At 36.1% G+C, this 9400-nt stretch overlaps 1 protein-coding gene and 1 long non-coding RNA gene across 2 annotated transcripts in view; both read right to left on the bottom strand.

Annotated features, from left to right (window-relative positions):
- Positions 1-9400, bottom strand: part of LOC108360776 (nucleolysin TIA-1) — a 184592-nt gene that overhangs the window by 61771 nt on the left and 113421 nt on the right. The window lies entirely within an intron of this gene.
- LOC108360777 (uncharacterized) overlaps positions 1-9400 on the bottom strand; it is a 20307-nt gene that overhangs the window by 2135 nt on the left and 8772 nt on the right. The window contains exon 2 of the long non-coding RNA XR_001847179.1: positions 3810-3812. This is a non-coding gene — a long non-coding RNA (uncharacterized LOC108360777). The remainder of the gene's footprint in view (positions 1-3809; positions 3813-9400) is intronic.

The following is a 9400-nucleotide window of genomic DNA, read 5'->3' as shown; positions in this document are numbered from 1 at the left end:
TTATCGCTTCATTCACATTTGTAAATCCATACCCGTACGAAAAGTGTTATGCAAATATACTTGTACGTGTTGTATGTATGTATGTGTATATATATGCGTGTTCATATGATTGCATACATATGTGTTTTCATTCCTATATCATCAAGAACGTGTTTATGTATGATTTGTTACAGTGCCTGTATTTATATGTGTATTATTTACGTAAAAAAAAAAAAGAAGAAATTTCGTAACAGCAGTCGCCTCACATCAGCACGCACACCAAATATTGGAGAAGTTCGACCCAACACTTAGCGAACGTGTAAGCGCCGAATATTCATCTATCTAAGAAATATTTTTTGAAGTGAAACTTTTTTAGCGGCGTTATTCCCAAAAAGTCTTAAAAAACACTTTTTGAAAGTTTGCAAGCGAAAGTGTAATTTCACTTTTTCAATTCGACCACTAAATAAACTTTTTGAAAAGTACTTGTATTGTCACCTCTGACTGCACTCTACAATTTGTTGACGGGTTTCAGGATGCATGTGCAATGTCTAAATAATTAGCTACCGCATATCCTTTTATACACTTCACTCACTAATGAGTTATCATTATTCAAGCCATCCAGCCGAGTTTTGTTGTTGAAAATTGAGCTTAAGATTTGAAAACAGACTTCCGAACAGTTAGGATGCACATTCCCTACAGTTTATTCACAAATAAACCTCCTTCTTTTATTAGCAGCAAGCTAACTCTGTGGTTCTACAAATCCAACCTTTGCTATGGAATATTTTTTGATCCTTTCGACCTCTTGACACTGCAAATTCTACGGTTTCAGAAGCGTGCACACTAATTGACAGTGATGTCCTCAAACGTAATATCTAGCATCCTTTAGGATTCAAGTGCTGAGTTGAGAATGTCATAAGTTTCCCCAAAATAGAAAAAAAAAATAAAGTTGTAAAAAAATGGGTCAACGTATGGCTTAAATGAGTGCCAGATAGCTAAGCGTGAAGGAGGAAATAAAAAAACACCACTACACGTGACTATCGAAAGCTATGGTTGACAACAGTAAATCTTATGAAAAATGGTCATGTCAATGTCCGGTATGTCATGCAGATGACGAAGAAAACTTAAAAAACGAACAAAAGGTCAAAATAGCGACGCCGGAAAGGAAAAGGCAAGCCAAGAATGAAAACACAACTAGGAAGTAAATACATGCATACGCACGTATATATGTATTTGTAAACATGTACCCTGCCAAAAGCGAGACTAGATTAAATACTAGTNTCTTTAAAATACCTTCTACATCACACCCATATTATGATGTTTTAATTAATTTGTAACTAATTTCGAATAGGTGGCCACCTTATACGAGTCTTCTCGGAGATAAAGCCTTTCAGGTAACCCTAAAATCCTTAACATTATCTGTTTCCGAGAAACCTATGGATATATGTATATATATACAAGAATTGCTCGTTAAATGTAATAAGATTTTCTTGAAATTCGCTTTACTAGTATTCATATTCGGCATCGAAGTCAAATTGCCGATGAACCGAGAGAATTGCCAAGGAAGAGATGGTGTTCAATCCAAATATGAATTTTTTTACGTTTGATGTGGTCCAGATGAGCATTACAAGTTTGTAGTTAACCTTTTTCAAATACAAACTATGTTCCTGTAGACCACCTGGTTATTGAATTTTTTCAGGGAAACCCCGAAATAGTGAACCAAATTTCTAGTTCAGTACTAGATCCTTATCGCTCAAAACTAAGTCACTAGATCCACACCAGTACAAAAGCAGCGAAATGAAGTCCTTTTACAAAACCATTTTATTTTAGCTTAAAAAACATACATACATATGAGGCCATGAGGGCCTGTGGAGCCTATCTACAAAAAAAAACAAAATTAGTAGTATGAGAAAAAGGATCTATAAAAAATGCGGCATTTTACTAAAAAGTTCATAGCGCCTACCTGATGCTACATATTACAGTAAAAGAAAACTAAATATGCGTGCTCCGGGTTTTTACCATTTCGATTCTATTTAGTGATGCATTTTAAGGTGCACCTCAACTTTTTTGAAATGTCAGTTAGGTTACTCTGGCCCTCAAGGCCACTTTTGTTCTGCTTTTCATAGTTTAGAAACACATTTTATTATTTGGGTCTGACGGCATTCGAGCCTGAGACATTTTGTTATAACATCGAGCACCTCTGCACACTCAGCTTCAATCAAAGGTATCAAATACTCAGTTTGAATTACATATATTTCGCACAACTATTTAAACAAATTCGATTTCACACACAGACACATTCCTTTGAAAATATTTTAAAATCACTACCATGCACGGTCATGAGAAACCAAAAAGAATATTTTTCAAAAAATCATGTTAACTATTTTTTCGTCTGCTGATTTTAAACTGGTTCAGAACTATAGAAAAAAGAGATGTAGAATAAACTAGAACCAATCTGTTTTTTTTTAGCACTGATTCGGAACCATCGAGAAATGATTATAAATTCTCTAGCAGTTATCGAACAAGTCCGGCTCTGGTGTGTTTCCCCACAGGGTACATAGTAGATATATGTCTATAGGTGTGCATATGCGCCACAAAAAAAAAAAAATACCATTCACATTTACACTCTCTGAATCAGCTGAGGTCGCAAAGTTCGTGAGTTGAAGTATTAGCTCAGCACTGTTAGCGAAATAGAAAAAAAATCGTGTAGCTGCTGAAGCAACCAAGCGAACAAGGGCGAAAAAGGTTTGAAGGTAGAAGCAAATACATAATAATAAGCCAGAATTGTCAAGAGGCTTGAAATTCGTGCAAACGTATGTATGTATATACTACATACATGTATACTTGAAAGTGGCAGAGTAGGTTGCAAAACTTACATCATCATGGCAATCATAAGGTTGATGGGGTAAAAGCAAAAAGAAAAACCATTGTTAGGCAATTTTTTTTTGTACAGAGAAAAAAACGCAGTACACTTCTCTCATACATACACGTAAGTTTACCAAAAAATTCATTGTTGTGGCAGTTGCCTTCACAATAGGCTGTCTACCTTCATCATAGTCAATAAAAAGCTATCAGATAGACGACACATACAGCAGTGAGACCCCAAGCAGCATGCCCAAGCAAAAGTTGAAAGTTGGCGTTAGGCGCACAACTGAATATGGAGGCCGATTGGCTAGCGGAAGAGCGACTGGCGGTAACTGGCAAGCAGCTATCTAAACATTTCATTGCCAATCTACGCTAACAATCACAGCGAACAAGCAACGCAACTCGAAAAATTAAAAGAGAAAAAATCAGGCGACCTTCTTTACCTTGTCGCGAGACCACCACCGCCTCCAAGTGCCACAGCGGATATCCGGTAAACTTTAAAGTGCATGTACTTTTGCAAAGTTGTTCTTCCCGTTTCGAAGCAACATGCTGTGACAGCTAACCAAAAAATTAAGCAAAGCGAAGCGATGTTGACAGCGTGAAAATTTGTAGTAAATATGTATATGTAGTTGCCTAGAAGATGGAAGTATGAATAGCTTGGTAGTAGAAAAAAAAACAACTAATGGTACCACAAACGTTTAACGTGTGATTAAGAGCCATGTTTAAGTTTAGTGTTTAATTAGCAATTTAAAGCTCCCGCCGGAGGAATAGCCTCAAAAGCTGAGAGATCTCTTGATAATAAGTAATTAGGGTTCATCGATATAGCGAGGTACCTCTGTCAAGATAGCACCCTGGATAGACAAGTTCTGGGGTGGACTCAATCACCAACTATTCACACCGTTGTGAGCTCGGAACTATGTGGTATTTTGACTTGGAAGACAGTGAAAAAGTCACGCCGCATAGGGTACACTCTTCGTTCCTGTGAGCTGAAGCAATGCGCTCATTATTGTAGCTAAGCAATTGAGAATCAATTTTTTAAATACGTATATAGGCTATGTTGCTGCAGTTATTCATTGTATTTTACATACATAAAATTTTTACGATTATTTAAAAAAATGCAATGTCATGTCATGCCATGCCACGTTATGTCATTTGACGCAATATGATGTCATTCATGTAATCTCATCATTTCCTGAGATGTCGCGTCATGTGGTGAGTTCGGGTGTGACGAATTTGGGGTGAGTTAAGTCGAGGTGTGGAGAGTTTATATGTAGTGAACCTAGGTTAAGTACGTTTGGGTGTGGGGAGTTAAGATGTAGTGAATTTAGTTGCCGTTAGTTAAGATGGAAGGCGGTGAGTTTTGTGCGGTGAGTCAAGGTGTGGTGAACTAAGATTCGGCAATTCAGATGTGGTAAATATATGAGTGGTGAGTTCTCTATCTGTATCTCTATCCTGTTCTCTATAATTACTTAACCATTTATCTTTTTTTCCTTTACCTTTTTCATTACTTTCTTTCTTTACTATCATTTGTCATTTGCCCTTCCAAATCTTCTCAATATATCAAAAATAGTCACGAAGTAAATTCACTTTCGACGCTTTTGGAAAAAATGCTTTTTATCAAGAATCCTTGAGCTTAGCATGTCAAAATCATTATTACGAGAATTAAAATTTTTTAGGTCGGTGAAATTATACATTGAAGTAAATTAAAAAAAAAAAAAACTGTAAAAAGAGAGGTAGACGGACATGAACAGCAACTTATCAGCACAGATCTGTTGTATCTGGAACCCTAATAAGCAAAATACTAGCGGGGCTAAATCGCAAGATCTTTGTGAATATTTTACGTCAACTCTGCGCGAGATCATCATTACCTCAAATTATTATTACACTGACAAGCTATATGGTGCGTAACGCCTTTCTACTATTTCCTTATCTCATTATGTTCACGTTGGGCCAAAATAATTCGGTTGCCATCTCGTACTGTAGCGCTCGTCGTTGACGATGATGGCTTTACCAATGTTGCTTTTGAAAAGTACGGCCGCTGTAGCATGGCAACATCTTGGCAACTTGTCATGCTTTTGGGTATTAAATTTACCAACCATTATTTATCCCTTCTTAAATTACATTGTGCCTAGTACCAAACTATAATAAAAATGCATAAAGGAAACTATCTGCTCATTATCGCATGTAGACAGCAAACGGAAGCGAACAAGTAGGTTGAATTTATGGTAAAAGTATTCTTACTTCCCTCCTTGTAGTCACTGGTTAAAATTAATTTCATTTTCGTTTATTGCTTGAAGAAAATTTCAAAGCTCAATTTAAAAGTATTCGCGCCGCATGCAAAGCAGTCAACAGTAGACAATAAAAAAAAATAAAAAAAAAATAAAAACTACAAAAAAAAAACGAAGAGTAAAGTAACACTAAGAAATGCAATAAGTAGGTGAGCGAAGAATAAAAAGGTTGTTGAAATCAAGAAAACGCAACGAAAGCAGCAAGGACATGCATACAAAGGTGTGCCACCTTTTTGCCGAGACACTGGCTGATAGCTGAAACCAGAATACCCTAACAACAACAATAGTTCCACGCGAAAGCACATGCAACCCGCACTCGCAACTGTTTGCCAGTTAGTACATATCGGCAAGTTCTGGTGTTGCCACAACCATTACCAGCCATACTTGACAATTCATTACATTGTTTGTGTTGCAATCAACGAAACTTGTGTTGCTGCAATTGCTATTGCTTTGATGTAGCGCGCTTATTCTTGTTGCTTTGTTTGGCTTTCAGTGTGTGAGTGTGTGTGTGTGCTTTTTTGGCTTACATTGCCAGCAATTGTGGAAAAATTGCATTCGCACGCGATCACCATGCGATATCCTATCGTTTGACATTTTTCCGGTGCACGTGCCACATTATGTGGGCGCCACAGCGTACAACCAGAGTTCATGATAAAACTTAGTATGCATGTGGGCGAGGGCGCGCACGCTGGCAATAAGCGCAATTTGTTGTTTGCCTTGAGAAATGCCTGACGAAATTTCTTACATATTTTAGCTTACTTTTTATTCTTATTTTTTTACCTATTGTTTTTTTTTTTGTTGCTTTTTTACTCCCACACTGCAACTTTGCCTGCTGCAAGTGCCAACAACATGATTTTTTTTTTTTGCATTTAGAAATCTATTTTCTTATTTTCTTTTGGCTATTCTGTGCTATACTTTTGGGAAATATGCAATTGTTGTCGACAATTTTTGGTCAACAGGTTTGTTATTTACTGTTGCACGTTACTGGCCTCTGAAGTTGACGTAGAAAATTTGTTTTTGCTACTCCTGCTGCTGCTGCTGCTGTTGCTTTAGCCCACATTTTGTGGCGATTGTGTGCATTTCCGATGCAGCCACAAGCAACACCTACAAGCATTGCATCTATGTATCACTTGTAACTAACTCAAGTTCACCTGTGCACAGTTCTACCCCTCGATTTTACTTCTTATAAGCGTCCTCTCCATTCACTGATTTGGCCTTGCCTTTGCAAATATTTCCTTGGTGATTTTCTTTGGCTAGCATATTTTTACNGTGCACAGTTCTACCCCTCGATTTTACTTCTTATAAGCGTCCTCTCCATTTACTGATTTGGCCTTGCCTTTGCAAATATTTCCTTGGTGATTTTCTTTGGCTAGCATATTTTTAGGTTTTTTTTTTCATGGGCTTAATATTGCTTTGCAGGTGTATGTTGTTGTTGCTTAGCTACCGGTGTCGGTTTGCTTTTTCCTGCCACTAATGGCCAACATTTACTACATTGGCTGTCGTTAGTAGCGCATTCAGTTCTTGTTGTTCAAATTGTGCTTATTGTTGCTTAACTGCTGTTGTTGGTTTTAAGTTTTTCCTTTTCATTTATTTTACGAGTTTATTGCTTGCACTAGTTTTTGCACTAGTTTGTCTTGTTTCACTCTCGTAATTTGACTTTCCATTTTTGACTTATTTTCAGTTTAAGTTTATACTTTGGATGTGCTTCTCGTTTTATGTGTGCCACATGCATGTAAATACTATGTAAATGTATGTTGGCCAGGCGGCCAGTGGTATGTTGAGTGCAGCTGGCTGCAATACGTCCTGTTGTGAATTGCATTTGTTGAAAGCGGAAATTACTTGAATTTTCGGCTAACAAGTTTGCATTTGATATGCACAAATGATTAGTTGCAACTTCATTGCGTCTTCCTGCCAACAATTTAGTTAGAAGTAAAAAAGAGGAAATGTAAGGAGATCGCATGGGATTTGAAATGGAAATCTGTAACTTTTGTGATATGGCCAATTAAGCAGCAAATAGTTGTCCGAAGAAGAAGCATATGTCAAAAGCTGAAACGGTATTGATGTTTCTCCATGTTGGAGTATACTATCTACACACCTCAACAGAGTGGCGTACCTAGAGGCGGATACGGCGGAGATGGAAGTAAATTGACAAATTCAACGGAAATTGTGCAACGGACATGGTTGGAGCTGAAACAAGTGCTTCTTGAGTATATGCACATGGTATGAATTTAACAAAAACTTGATATAGATAGAGACACAGTCTCAATATGGGAACTATTTTGAATTGTAGAGATTTTCGGGATATTCGGGACTTATCGACATTTTTATTGGTTTTGTTTTCGAAATTGTTATCAATGTTGCCACCGACTTTGCTATCGATTTTCTTGGGAATTGTCGATATAATAATGGATTTTGTTATCGACATTTTTATCGGTTTTGCTATCGCTTCTGTAATCGATATTTTTAAAGATTTTGTTATCGATATTTTTTATCGATATTGTTATTGGTTTTGTTATCGATTTTTTTGTCAATCTTTTTATCGATATTCTTGTTTTTAGAAATTTTGTATCGAATATGTAATCGATTTTTGTTTTAGATATTTTTATTGATTTTGTTATCGATATTTTTATCAAGTTTGTTGTCGATATTTTTGTTGATTTTGTTATCGATATTTTTATTGGTTTTGTTATCGATATTTTGTGGGATGTTACTATCGATTTTGTTATCGATAGAGATAAAAATAAAAATGAAGACCAAGGAAAACAGAATAACATAATGTACATTATTACATTACATTTTGAGAATTGTCGAGTGCTCGTACACCGGACTGAGGGAGACCGCAGAGCTTTGAGATCTAATAGCGGACCGAACTGCGGCGACTTTTACCGCAATGTCAGCAGAAGATTTTTCTAGTGAACTCCGCCAGACAATGACCGCACATAACATGACTGGCTTTATTAGGATTTCATAAAGTCTGATCTCTTCTCCATGCTGATCTTACAGCGCTAGAAAAGCCACTGATGCCTTTTTTAGCTGCTCCTCAATAACTTCAATAATAACTGAATTGTCCCCTCGATACCTGAGTGAAAGATCGACCTATCACGGCAGCCAGTTGGACATCTCGCTGTCTCAGGAAACTTTCAAAGTACGCCGTATTTCAGAATTTTATTGAAAAACGCCCTATCTTAGCAGATTTTCAATGTATTTTCAGCTGAGCTAGGGCGTTTTTGAAGAGAATTCCGGGATAAGGCATTCTTCAACCAAATTTTGAGGTAGGGAGTTCTTGAAAAGTTCTCTGAGATAGAGCGTTTTCCAACTGGCTGCCGGGATAAATCGACTAGCCACTCAGGTGACGATATACAGCGTTTTTTTTTTTTAATATTGCCAGATTTTATTAAATTGGAATGCTGAAAGACATGAATTCACAAATTGGTCTGCTTAAAAGTTAAAAGGCGCAGTCATTGCAGTAAAAAGCCTTTTGTTTACTCTTTTTATAAAGCTGTCCCTCCAAATGATAAATATTTCACTACTGACCGTATCAAGAATACCTAGAAAAGAGCTAATTCTTCAGAAACTGCCAAAATCGCAATATGAAATTGTTGAAATAAACTCAAAAGTCTTAAAATTTCAAAACGATCAATCAATTTCAAAAAAAGTTGTCAAAAGTATATATTTGCCTTTTAAAAAAATTAATTAATTTTAATAAAAGTAATTACTTTTTTAATTTACTAGTTTTTTTTTAATTTTTTTTAAATTATTAATTTAAATATGGTTGTTCGAAAATAAATAGCTAAATAACCAGACTAAAAAATCGATTTGACCATCTTCTAAGCAGTTGTCGTTAATTTTTTTTTACAAAGAAAAGTGCACCGTCATTTGCTTTGAAGTGTTCTTTATCAAATTCGAAGGACAAAAATGTTATTTTTGTAAGTACGAAAAACTGCTTTTTGCCAAAAACCGATACGCGTTCTGTTTAATAGCTATTAAATACAATGAACACACCATCTAACTTATTTAAAAAAAAAAAAGTATCTAATGTGGAATTTCCAACTAGAGCAAGTATGTGAAGAACCTTATTCCTATCGCATTTCATCCGCTAAAACGAAACACCTTATCACTATATCATTCATGAGATTTGTATTGTGGTATTTCCTAAAAGTAACGGGTGATTTTTTTGAGGTTAGGATTTTCATGCATTAGTATTTGACAGATCACGTGGGATTTCAGACATGGTGTCAAAGAGAAAGATGCTCAGTATGCTTTGACATTTC

The sequence above is a fragment of the Rhagoletis zephyria genome, unplaced genomic scaffold (genome assembly GCF_001687245.7).
Source record: "Rhagoletis zephyria isolate East Lansing unplaced genomic scaffold, Rhagoletis_zephyria_1.1 Rzeph_scaffold_00626, whole genome shotgun sequence".
Classification (NCBI taxonomy): domain Eukaryota; kingdom Metazoa; phylum Arthropoda; class Insecta; order Diptera; family Tephritidae; genus Rhagoletis; species Rhagoletis zephyria.
The sequence above is the reverse complement of the archived record's forward strand: the minus strand, read 5'-3'. Positions and strand labels throughout refer to the sequence as shown.